The sequence below is a fragment of the Rhinolophus sinicus genome, chromosome 12 (genome assembly GCF_057876585.1).
Source record: "Rhinolophus sinicus isolate RSI-liver-muscle chromosome 12, RSI-T2T, whole genome shotgun sequence".
Taxonomy (NCBI): Eukaryota; Metazoa; Chordata; class Mammalia; order Chiroptera; family Rhinolophidae; genus Rhinolophus; species Rhinolophus sinicus.
The window spans coordinates 885,868-898,083 of NC_142512.1; the positions used below are offsets into that span (position 1 = coordinate 885,868).

At 69.2% G+C, this 12,216-nt stretch overlaps 6 pseudogenes; all 6 read right to left on the bottom strand.

The window, feature by feature from the left end:
• Positions 1-977: 977 nt before the first annotated feature.
• On the bottom strand, positions 978-1,097 carry LOC148756237 (5S ribosomal RNA; annotated as a pseudogene).
• A 2,332-nt stretch (positions 1,098-3,429) lies between these two features.
• Positions 3,430-3,549, bottom strand: LOC148756238 (5S ribosomal RNA; annotated as a pseudogene).
• Positions 3,550-5,597: 2,048 nt separating this feature from the next.
• On the bottom strand, positions 5,598-5,717 carry LOC148756239 (5S ribosomal RNA; annotated as a pseudogene).
• A 1,627-nt stretch (positions 5,718-7,344) lies between these two features.
• LOC148756240 (5S ribosomal RNA) lies at positions 7,345-7,464 on the bottom strand (annotated as a pseudogene).
• A 2,330-nt stretch (positions 7,465-9,794) lies between these two features.
• Positions 9,795-9,914, bottom strand: LOC148756241 (5S ribosomal RNA; annotated as a pseudogene).
• A 2,048-nt stretch (positions 9,915-11,962) lies between these two features.
• On the bottom strand, positions 11,963-12,082 carry LOC148756242 (5S ribosomal RNA; annotated as a pseudogene).
• Positions 12,083-12,216: the final 134 nt, after the last annotated feature.

Below are 12,216 nucleotides of genomic sequence, written 5' to 3' on the forward strand. Positions count from 1 at the left end.
GGGGTCGATGGCGGCGGCGGCGGCGGCGGCGGCGGCGGAGGAGGCCGGGAGAGCAGAGGCGGGAGATTGAGGGAGTATGGCGATGGTGGCGGCGGCGGGCCTGGGGCGGGGGCGGGGGAGATGGCGGTGCAGGAGGCGGGGAGAGCAGAGGAGGGAGATTGAGGGAGTGCGGCAATGGCGGCAGCGGGGGCGGGGGTGGGGAAGAGGGCAGCACTGGCGGCGGGGGTGGGGAGCGCGGTGCTGGCGGCCGAGGGGGGGAGAGCAGAGGAGGGAGTTTGAGGGAGTACGGCGATGGCGGCAGCGGGGGCGGGGAGGGGGCGAGGGCAGCGCTGGCGGAGGGGGTGGGGAGCGCGGTGATCGCGGCGGCGGCGGCGGGAGAAGCGGGGGCTGATCGCGAGCAGCGATGGCGGCGGCGGCGGCGGCGGCGTCGGCTGCGGCGCGGGAGGGTTGCGAGGTCGGCGATGGAGGCGGCGGCAGCGTTGGGGGCTGTGTCGGCGGGCGCTGGGCGCGGGGAGGGTTGGCGCCGGCGGCGGCGGTAGCGGGGAAGAGGGCGGTGCTGGCGGCGGAGGAGGGGAGAGCAGAGGCGGGAGATTGAAGCAGTACAGCCATGGCGGTGGCGAGGGCGGGGGCAGGGGTGAGGTCAGCGCTGGAGGGGGGTGTGGGGAGCGCGGTGATGGCGGCGGATTAGGCGGTGGCGGCGGGGGCGAGGGCAGCGCTGTTGGCGGTGGCGGCGATCGAAGGTCGGCGAAGGGATCGAGATGACAGCCTCCGGGACTGAAGAGGACTGAGAAGAGGGTGTGCGGGGGAGCCCTGGCCGACGGGCCTGGTGTGCGGCCGGGGCTGCCAGCTTGTAGTGCCTGGCGGCTAACCCTCTGCTGGTCAGGGGGGCCTTCGGCTGGCTGGGCGGCTGCAGAGAGGCAAGGGGCGGCAGGGGTTCGGAGGGAGCCACGCCGGGGCCGCGGCGCAAAAGGAGAGGCGAGCAAAAGCCTGCAGCTATTCCCAGGCGGTCTCCCATCCAAGTACTAACCAGGCCCCTCCCTGCTTAGCTCCCGAGATCAGACGAGATCTGGCGCGTGCAGGGTGGTGTGGCCTTAGGCGCTGGGACCCGGCTCCCGGCACTCCAAGAGCCTGCTCCCGACCTGCTTCTGAGCGCACTCCATGCTGCTGGGCCGCTCGGGTGGCGAGCATGTCTGCCCGAGCGCCTCCCGCCAGCTCCCCGCCTCCTCCAGACGCCGCTGGTGTGGGCGACGGGCTCCTCCTGGCCCGCAGCGAGGCCCCTTCGCGCCCCCCAGTGGCTCTAACGGGCCTCTGTCACTTCCCTGACTGTGACATATGTCTGGGCGCCCTGGCATCCTGGGCCTCCCCAGGCCCCGAAGGGCTTTTACCCCGCCCCCCTACCCCAACCCCTCTCATCTCCCCCCAGCCCCACAACCGCACACCCCCCTTGCTGCTGTGCTGTCCCCACCTCTCAGGGCCACCGAGGGGGTCGCAGGGTCCTCTCAGTCCCCTCCACCCTAGGGACGTGCAACCCAGGCCCTGGCCCTGGCCGGCCCCACCCACTGGCCCAAAGCCAGGGAGAGCCACCCGCCACCAGGGGGCAGCACCTCCAGTCTGCCGCCACCCTTCCTCACACAGCCTTCTTTCTGGGTTCTCGCCCCTCGTCAGCGACCGGCGTCCCGCCCGATCACTGTTCACTTCACTGGCTACACGTCACCTCTCCTGACCCAGGGAGGTGAGAGAGAGGATGAGAGAAGGCCAGAGACGGAGCAAGAGAGAGGCGGAGAGAGACAGACGGGGACTGTGCGGACAGACTCGCAGAGAGCACTCTCCAGGCTCTGGGCCTCGCGTGGAGGGGTGCTGCGTGCGGGCTGCATGGATATCAGCTGTGACCGCTTGGCCATCAGCTGTTGCCAGTTGGCCATTGGCCACCGGCAGAGCTGCGGTGGCCAAGCTAGGAAGCGCGGATTGTGGACTGCAAATTGCAGAGGGGCGCGGACTGCAGTTGGCCGGCTTGGTGGGTCGGTAGGTTGGTGGGTCTGTTGGTTGGCAGAGAATCGGCCGGCAGGCTGGGGATCGGGCGGCTCTCCGGCTTGCCGAGTCTCCAAGCCAGCCGCCCGTGAGACATGGTGCTATGAGCCCCCTATCCGTGGTGTGTTGGTGTTCCCTCTTGGCCTCGCCAAATCCTGCATTCTTGTGCGGGCAGAGGGGCTAGAGTCCCCGCAGGACAGGGACAGACAGACAGAACGGGAGGAGGAGTAAGAGGGAGCGAGATGGAAATATGCTCGTATATGTACATGTATGTATCTAGACATACAGAGAGACATGGACAGAGACAGAGAAAGAGGGGGCTGGCACGCGGGGAGAGAGTTCCTGAGCCAGAGCCAGAGCCCAACAGGCACGTCACAGAGCCCGACGGATATGGGGTGGGGGAGGGTGTGAGGGACGCACAGGCGGGCACACGGACTGTTACAGACGCACTGAGGCTGTGTTGAAGTGGCAGCTCCTCCACCGGAGTGTGGTCGTGCCCGGGGCTGGGCTCCGCTAAGGAGGCATTGCCCTGGCGTTGGCAGTCACCATTGAAGCCTCCGGGGCGGGCCGCCAGGGTCTCCGGAGGGCCTGTGGTCTCTGAGCCCCGCCCAGGCACCCGCCCGCGGGAGGAGAGTGGCAGCCCCCAGGCACCCTGGTTGTGAGGGTTGTGCGCCTGCGTGCCTGCTCTGCCCTTGTGGTGGTCTCCCCCGGAGTCGATGGCGCGTGGTGTGTTGGGGTGCTGCTCCCGCCGTCCCCTGGTTTGTCCCGGCTCTTTGTGCCCTGTGTTTCAGGGACACCGTGGCCGGCGGGAAGGGAGGGCTCCTGGCTCTTGTGGGAGACGGGAGGGGCGCGCGGGGGTGTGGGGCGAGGTGCCTGCCAGCGGAGACAGAAGACTCCGGTGGGGCGGGGCGGGTGGGCGTCCCGTTTGCCCGAGGACACGCCGATCCTGTGTGTCGGGTCCCGGGGGCAGGCGCAGGGATGGGCGTGCCCTGGGCTCGGGCCGAGGTGCAAAGCACCGGCACGTCCTGGGATGGAGAGAGCCTGGTGGAGGCCTGCGCCGGCAGGCAGCCCTGGGCTTGGGCGTTGGGGGTTGCGGCGGCGGCAGGGTCGGGGAGCGAGAGGGAGCCCTGCGATGGCGGTGGCGGCGGCGGCGGCGACCGAGACGCGGCTGACTGCTGCAGGCTGACGGCCTGCCTCGGCGAAGAGCACTAAGAAGAGGGAGTGGGGGGGAGCCCTGGCCGACAGGCCTGGTGTGCGGCCGGGGATGCGAGCTTGTAGTGCCGGGCGACTGACCCTCCTCTGGCCAGGGGGACCTTCGGCTGCCTGGGCGGCTGCAGAGGGGCAAAGGGCGGCAGGGGTTCGGAGGGAGCCACGCCGGGGCGGCGGCGCAAAAGGAGAGGCGAGCAAAAGCCTGCAGCTATTCCCAGGCGGTCTCCCATCCAAGTACTAACCAGGCCCCTCCCTGCTTAGCTCCCGAGATCAGAGGAGATCGGGCGCGTTCAGGGTGGTATGGCCGTAGACGCTGGGACCCGGCTCCCCGCGCCCCAAGAGCCTGCTCCCGGCCTGCCTCTGACCGCGCGCCGTGCTGCTGGGCCGCTAGGGTGGCGAGCACGTCTGCCTGAGCGCCTGCCGCCCGCTCCCCGCCTCCTCCGGACGCCGCTGGTGTGGGCGACGGGCTACTCCTGGCCCGCAGCGAGGCCCCTTCGCGCCCCCCAGTGGCTCCACGGGCCTCTGTCACTTCCCTGACTGTGACATATGTCTGGGCGCCCTGGCATCCTGGGCCTCCCCAGGCCCCGAAGGGCTTTCACCCCGCCCCCCTACCCCAACCCCTCTCATCTCCCCCCAGCCCCACAACCGCACACCCCCCTTGCTGCTGTGCTGTCCCCACCTCTCAGGGCCACCGAGGGGGTCGCAGGGTCCTCTCAGTCCCCTCCGGCCCTAGGGACGTGCAACCCAGGCCCTGGCCCTGACCGGACCCATCCACAGGCCCAAAGCCAGGGAGAGCCACCCGCGCCACCAGGGTGCAGCATCTCCAGTCTGCAGCCACCCTTCGTCACAAGCCTTCAGTCTGGGCCCTGGAACCCTCGTCAGCGACCGGAGCCCCGCCCGATGTCCGGTCCCTTCACTGTCTACACGTCACCTCTCCTGACCCAGGGAGGTGAGAGAGAGGATGAGAGAAGGCCAGAGACGGAGCAAGAGAGAGGCGGAGAGAGACAGACGGGGACTGTGGGGACAGACTCGCAGAGAGCACTCTCCAGGCTCTGGGCCTCGCGTGGAGGGGTGCTGCTTGGGGGCTGCATGGTCATCAGCTGTGACCGCTTGGCCATCAGCTGTTGCCAGTTGGCCACTGGCCACCGGAGGAGCTGCGGTGGCCAAGCTAGGAAGCGCGGATGGTGGACTGCAAATTGCAGAGGGGCGCGGATTGCAGTGGGCCCGCTTGGCGGGTCAACGGGCGGTGTGTCGGTGGGTTGGCAGAGAAGCGGCCGACAGGTTGGGGATCGGGCGGCTCCGGCTTGCCGTGTCTCCGAGCCAGCCGCCCGTGAGACATAGTGCTATGAGCCCCCTATCCGTGGCTCTGTTGGTGTTCCCTCTTGGCCTCGCCATATCCTGCGTTCTTGTGCGGGCAGAGGGACTAGAGTCCCCGCAGGACAGGGACCGACAGAGAGAACGGGAGGAGGAGAAAGAGGGAGCGAGATCGAAATATACACCTATATGTACCTGTATGTACCTAGACATACAGAGAGACATGGACAGAGACAGAGAAAGAGGGGGCTGGCACGCGGGGAGAGAGCTCCTGAGCCAGAGCCAGAGCCCAACAGGCACGTCACAGAGCCAGAGAGACATGGGGTGGGGGAGGGGGGAGGGACGCACAAGCGGGCACACGGACTGGGACAGACGCACTGACGCTGCTTTGAAGTGGCAGCTTCTCAACCGAAGTGTGGTCATGCCCGTGGCTGGGCTCCACTAAGGAGGCAGTGCCCGGGCATTGAAAGTCACCCTTGAAGCCCCCGGGCCGGGCGGGAGGGCCAGTGGGCTCCGAGCCCCGCCCAGGAACCCCCCGCCCCGCGGGAGGAGAGTGGCAGCCCACAGGCACCCTGGTTGAGAGTGTTGTGTGCCTGCGTGCCTGCACTTCCCCTTGTGGTGGTCTCTCCTGGAGTCCGAGGGCGTGCGGTGTGTTGGGGTGCTGCTCCCTCAGTCCCCTGCTTTGTCCCGGCTCTTTGTACCCTGTGTGTTGGGGCCACTGCGGGAAGGGAGGGTTCCTGGCTCTTGTGGGCGATGGGAGGGGGCGCGCGGGGGTGTGGGGAGAGGTGCCTGCCGGCGGAGACACAGGCTCGGCTAACTGCTGCTGGCTGACTGCCTGCCTCAGCGAAGAGGACTAAGAAGAGGGTGTGGGGGTGAGCCCTGGCCGACGGGCCTGGTGTGCGGCCGGGGCTGCCAGCTTGTAGCGCCGGGTGGCTGACCGGCCTCTGGCCAGGGGGAACTTCGGCTGCATGGGCGGCTGCAGAGGGGCAAGGGGCGGCAGGGGTTCGGAGGGAGCCACGCAGGGGCGGCGGCGCAAAAGGAGAGGCGAGCAAAAGCCTACAGGTATTCCCAGGCGGTCTCCCATCCAAGCACTAACCAGGCCCCTCCCTGCTTAGCTCCCGAGATCAGAGGAGATCGGGCGCGTTCAGGGTGGTATGGCCATAGACGATGGGACTCGGCTCCCCGCGCCCCAAGAGCCTGCTCCCGGCCTGCCTCGTGAGCGCCCGCCATGCAGATGCGCGGCTCCGGTGGCGAGCATCGACCTGCTGGCCGGCTCTGCCAGCACCGCGTCCCCCCCCCCCCCCCAGTCCGGCTCCCCGCCTCTTCCGAATGCCCCTGGCGTGGGCGGCGGGCTACTCCTGGCCGGCAGCGAGGCCCCTTCGCGCCACCCGAGGCTCCATGGGACACTGCCACTTCCCTGATGGTGCCAGAAGTCGTGGAACTCTGGCATCCTGGGACTCCCCGGACCCAGACCGCCATACACCCCGCCCCCCTACCGCCACCAGGTTTACCAACAACCGCACCCCCAAGGCTGGGGGAGGCCTGCACCAGCAGGCAACCCTGGGCTTGGGAGTTGTGGGAGGACCCCGCGGCGGCGGCTTGGGCGGCTGCGGAGGGGGGGGGCTGCGGCGGCGGCGGCGGCGGCGGCGGCGGCGGCGGCGGCGGCGGCGGCAGCAGCGGCGGCGGGGGACGCGGCGGAGGCGAGGGAGGGTGGGGAGGTAGGCGATGGCAACCGCGAGGATGGCGCCAGGGCGGCGATGGCGGTGGTGACAATGGGGGCTTTGACGGTGGGCGCTGGGGCACGGGGGTCGATGGCGGCGGCGGCGGCGGCGGCGGCGGCGGCGGCGGCGGCGGAGGAGGCCGGGAGAGCAGAGGCGGGAGATTGAGGGAGTATGGCGATGGTGGCGGCGGCGGGCCTGGGGCGGGGGCGGGGGAGATGGCGGTGCAGGAGGCGGAGAGAGCAGAGGAGGGAGATTGAGGGAGTGCGGCAATGGCGGCAGCGGGGGCGGGGGTGGGGAAGAGGGCAGCACTGGCGGCGGGGGTGGGGAGCGCGGTGCTGGCGGCCGAGGGGGGGAGAGCAGAGGAGGGAGTTTGAGGGAGTACGGCGATGGCGGCAGCGGGGGCGGGGAGGGGGCGAGGGCAGCGCTGGCGGAGGGGGTGGGGAGCGCGGTGATCGCGGCGGCGGCGGCGGGAGAAGCGGGGGCTGATCGCGAGCAGCGATGGCGGCGGCGGCGGCGGCGGCGTCGGCTGCGGCGCGGGAGGGTTGCGAGGTCGGCGATGGAGGCGGCGGCAGCGTTGGGGGCTGTGTCGGCGGGCGCTGGGCGCGGGGAGGGTTGGCGCCGGCGGCGGCGGTAGCGGGGAAGAGGGCGGTGCTGGCGGCGGAGGAGGGGAGAGCAGAGGCGGGAGATTGAAGCAGTACAGCCATGGCGGTGGCGAGGGCGGGGGCAGGGGTGAGGTCAGCGCTGGAGGGGGGTGTGGGGAGCGCGGTGATGGCGGCGGATTAGGCGGTGGCGGCGGGGGCGAGGGCAGCGCTGTTGGCGGTGGCGGCGATCGAAGGTCGGCGAAGGGATCGAGATGACAGCCTCCGGGACTGAAGAGGACTGAGAAGAGGGTGTGCGGGGGAGCCCTGGCCGACGGGCCTGGTGTGCGGCCGGGGCTGCCAGCTTGTAGTGCCTGGCGGCTAACCCTCTGCTGGTCAGGGGGGCCTTCGGCTGGCTGGGCGGCTGCAGAGAGGCAAGGGGCGGCAGGGGTTCGGAGGGAGCCACGCCGGGGCCGCGGCGCAAAAGGAGAGGCGAGCAAAAGCCTGCAGCTATTCCCAGGCGGTCTCCCATCCAAGTACTAACCAGGCCCCTCCCTGCTTAGCTCCCGAGATCAGACGAGATCTGGCGCGTGCAGGGTGGTGTGGCCTTAGGCGCTGGGACCCGGCTCCCGGCACTCCAAGAGCCTGCTCCCGACCTGCTTCTGAGCGCACGCCATGCTGCTGGGCCGCTCGGGTGGCGAGCATGTCTGCCCGAGCGCCTCCCGCCAGCTCCCCGCCTCCTCCAGACGCCGCTGGTGTGGGCGACGGGCTCCTCCTGGCCCGCAGCGAGGCCCCTTCGCGCCCCCCAGTGGCTCTAACGGGCCTCTGTCACTTCCCTGACTGTGACATATGTCTGGGCGCCCTGGCATCCTGGGCCTCCCCAGGCCCCGAAGGGCTTTTACCCCGCCCCCCTACCCCAACCCCTCTCATCTCCCCCCAGCCCCACAACCGCACACCCCCCTTGCTGCTGTGCTGTCCCCACCTCTCAGGGCCACCGAGGGGGTCGCAGGGTCCTCTCAGTCCCCTCCACCCTAGGGACGTGCAACCCAGGCCCTGGCCCTGGCCGGCCCCACCCACTGGCCCAAAGCCAGGGAGAGCCACCCGCCACCAGGGGGCAGCACCTCCAGTCTGCCGCCACCCTTCCTCACACAGCCTTCTTTCTGGGTTCTCGCCCCTCGTCAGCGACCGGCGTCCCGCCCGATCACTGTTCACTTCACTGGCTACACGTCACCTCTCCTGACCCAGGGAGGTGAGAGAGAGGATGAGAGAAGGCCAGAGACGGAGCAAGAGAGAGGCGGAGAGAGACAGACGGGGACTGTGCGGACAGACTCGCAGAGAGCACTCTCCAGGCTCTGGGCCTCGCGTGGAGGGGTGCTGCGTGCGGGCTGCATGGATATCAGCTGTGACCGCTTGGCCATCAGCTGTTGCCAGTTGGCCATTGGCCACCGGCAGAGCTGCGGTGGCCAAGCTAGGAAGCGCGGATTGTGGACTGCAAATTGCAGAGGGGCGCGGACTGCAGTTGGCCGGCTTGGTGGGTCGGTAGGTTGGTGGGTCTGTTGGTTGGCAGAGAATCGGCCGGCAGGCTGGGGATCGGGCGGCTCCGGCTTGCCGAGTCTCCAAGCCAGCCGCCCGTGAGACATGGTGCTATGAGCCCCCTATCCGTGGTCTGTTGGTGTTCCCTCTTGGCCTCGCCAAATCCTGCATTCTTGTGCGGGCAGAGGGGCTAGAGTCCCCGCAGGACAGGGACAGACAGACAGAACGGGAGGAGGAGTAAGAGGGAGCGAGATGGAAATATGCTCGTATATGTACATGTATGTATCTAGACATACAGAGAGACATGGACAGAGACAGAGAAAGAGGGGGCTGGCACGCGGGGAGAGAGTTCCTGAGCCAGAGCCAGAGCCCAACAGGCACGTCACAGAGCCCGACGGATATGGGGTGGGGGAGGGTGTGAGGGACGCACAGGCGGGCACACGGACTGTTACAGACGCACTGAGGCTGTGTTGAAGTGGCAGCTCCTCCACCGGAGTGTGGTCGTGCCCGGGGCTGGGCTCCGCTAAGGAGGCATTGCCCTGGCGTTGGCAGTCACCATTGAAGCCTCCGGGGCGGGCCGCCAGGGTCTCCGGAGGGCCTGTGGTCTCTGAGCCCCGCCCAGGCACCCGCCCGCGGGAGGAGAGTGGCAGCCCCCAGGCACCCTGGTTGTGAGGGTTGTGCGCCTGCGTGCCTGCTCTGCCCTTGTGGTGGTCTCCCCCGGAGTCGATGGCGCGTGGTGTGTTGGGGTGCTGCTCCCGCCGTCCCCTGGTTTGTCCCGGCTCTTTGTGCCCTGTGTTTCAGGGACACCGTGGCCGGCGGGAAGGGAGGGCTCCTGGCTCTTGTGGGAGACGGGAGGGGCGCGCGGGGGTGTGGGGCGAGGTGCCTGCCAGCGGAGACAGAAGACTCCGGTGGGGCGGGGCGGGTGGGCGTCCCGTTTGCCCGAGGACACGCCGATCCTGTGTGTCGGGTCCCGGGGGCAGGCGCAGGGATGGGCGTGCCCTGGGCTCGGGCCGAGGTGCAAAGCACCGGCACGTCCTGGGATGGAGAGAGCCTGGTGGAGGCCTGCGCCGGCAGGCAGCCCTGGGCTTGGGCGTTGGGGGTTGCGGCGGCGGCAGGGTCGGGGAGCGAGAGGGAGCCCTGCGATGGCGGTGGCGGCGGCGGCGGCGACCGAGACGCGGCTGACTGCTGCAGGCTGACGGCCTGCCTCGGCGAAGAGCACTAAGAAGAGGGAGTGGGGGGGAGCCCTGGCCGACAGGCCTGGTGTGCGGCCGGGGATGCGAGCTTGTAGTGCCGGGCGACTGACCCTCCTCTGGCCAGGGGGACCTTCGGCTGCCTGGGCGGCTGCAGAGGGGCAAAGGGCGGCAGGGGTTCGGAGGGAGCCACGCCGGGGCGGCGGCGCAAAAGGAGAGGCGAGCAAAAGCCTGCAGCTATTCCCAGGCGGTCTCCCATCCAAGTACTAACCAGGCCCCTCCCTGCTTAGCTCCCGAGATCAGAGGAGATCGGGCGCGTTCAGGGTGGTATGGCCGTAGACGCTGGGACCCGGCTCCCCGCGCCCCAAGAGCCTGCTCCCGGCCTGCCTCTGACCGCGCGCCGTGCTGCTGGGCCGCTAGGGTGGCGAGCACGTCTGCCTGAGCGCCTGCCGCCCGCTCCCCGCCTCCTCCGGACGCCGCTGGTGTGGGCGACGGGCTACTCCTGGCCCGCAGCGAGGCCCCTTCGCGCCCCCCAGTGGCTCCACGGGCCTCTGTCACTTCCCTGACTGTGACATATGTCTGGGCGCCCTGGCATCCTGGGCCTCCCCAGGCCCCGAAGGGCTTTCACCCCGCCCCCCTACCCCAACCCCTCTCATCTCCCCCCAGCCCCACAACCGCACACCCCCCTTGCTGCTGTGCTGTCCCCACCTCTCAGGGCCACCGAGGGGGTCGCAGGGTCCTCTCAGTCCCCTCCGGCCCTAGGGACGTGCAACCCAGGCCCTGGCCCTGACCGGACCCATCCACAGGCCCAAACCCAGGGAGAGCCACCCGCGCCACCAGGGTGCAGCATCTCCAGTCTGCAGCCACCCTTCGTCACAAGCCTTCAGTCTGGGCCCTGGAACCCTCGTCAGCGACCGGAGCCCCGCCCGATGTCCGGTCCCTTCACTGTCTACACGTCACCTCTCCTGACCCAGGGAGGTGAGAGAGAGGATGAGAGAAGGCCAGAGACGGAGCAAGAGAGAGGCGGAGAGAGACAGACGGGGACTGTGGGGACAGACTCGCAGAGAGCACTCTCCAGGCTCTGGGCCTCGCGTGGAGGGGTGCTGCTTGGGGGCTGCATGGTCATCAGCTGTGACCGCTTGGCCATCAGCTATTGCCAGTTGGCCACTGGCCACCGGAGGAGCTGCGGTGGCCAAGCTAGGAAGCGCGGATGGTGGACTGCAAATTGCAGAGGGGCGCGGATTGCAGTGGGCCCGCTTGGCGGGTCGACGGGCGGTGTGTCGGTGGGTTGGCAGAGAAGCGGCCGACAGGTTGGGGATCGGGCGGCTCCGGCTTGCCGTGTCTCCGAGCCAGCCGCCCGTGAGACATAGTGCTATGAGCCCCCTATCCGTGGCTCTGTTGGTGTTCCCTCTTGGCCTCGCCATATCCTGCGTTCTTGTGCGGGCAGAGGGACTAGAGTCCCCGCAGGACAGGGACCGACAGAGAGAACGGGAGGAGGAGAAAGAGGGAGCGAGATCGAAATATACACCTATATGTACCTGTATGTACCTAGACATACAGAGAGACATGGACAGAGACAGAGAAAGAGGGGGCTGGCACGCGGGGAGAGAGCTCCTGAGCCAGAGCCAGAGCCCAACAGGCACGTCACAGAGCCAGAGAGACATGGGGTGGGGGAGGGGGGAGGGACGCACAAGCGGGCACACGGACTGGGACAGACGCACTGACGCTGCTTTGAAGTGGCAGCTTCTCAACCGAAGTGTGGTCATGCCCGTGGCTGGGCTCCACTAAGGAGGCAGTGCCCGGGCATTGAAAGTCACCCTTGAAGCCCCCGGGCCGGGCGGGAGGGCCAGTGGGCTCCGAGCCCCGCCCAGGAACCCCCCGCCCCGCGGGAGGAGAGTGGCAGCCCACAGGCACCCTGGTTGAGAGTGTTGTGTGCCTGCGTGCCTGCACTTCCCCTTGTGGTGGTCTCTCCTGGAGTCCGAGGGCGTGCGGTGTGTTGGGGTGCTGCTCCCTCAGTCCCCTGCTTTGTCCCGGCTCTTTGTACCCTGTGTGTTGGGGCCACTGCGGGAAGGGAGGGTTCCTGGCTCTTGTGGGCGATGGGAGGGGGCGCGCGGGGGTGTGGGGAGAGGTGCCTGCCGGCGGAGACACAGGCTCGGCTAACTGCTGCTGGCTGACTGCCTGCCTCAGCGAAGAGGACTAAGAAGAGGGTGTGGGGGTGAGCCCTGGCCGACGGGCCTGGTGTGCGGCCGGGGCTGCCAGCTTGTAGCGCCGGGTGGCTGACCGGCCTCTGGCCAGGGGGAACTTCGGCTGCATGGGCGGCTGCAGAGGGGCAAGGGGCGGCAGGGGTTCGGAGGGAGCCACGCAGGGGCGGCGGCGCAAAAGGAGAGGCGAGCAAAAGCCTACAGGTATTCCCAGGCGGTCTCCCATCCAAGCACTAACCAGGCCCCTCCCTGCTTAGCTCCCGAGATCAGAGGAGATCGGGCGCGTTCAGGGTGGTATGGCCATAGACGATGGGACTCGGCTCCCCGCGCCCCAAGAGCCTGCTCCCGGCCTGCCTCGTGAGCGCCCGCCATGCAGATGCGCGGCTCCGGTGGCGAGCATCGACCTGCTGGCCGGCTCTGCCAGCACCGCGTCCCCCCCCCC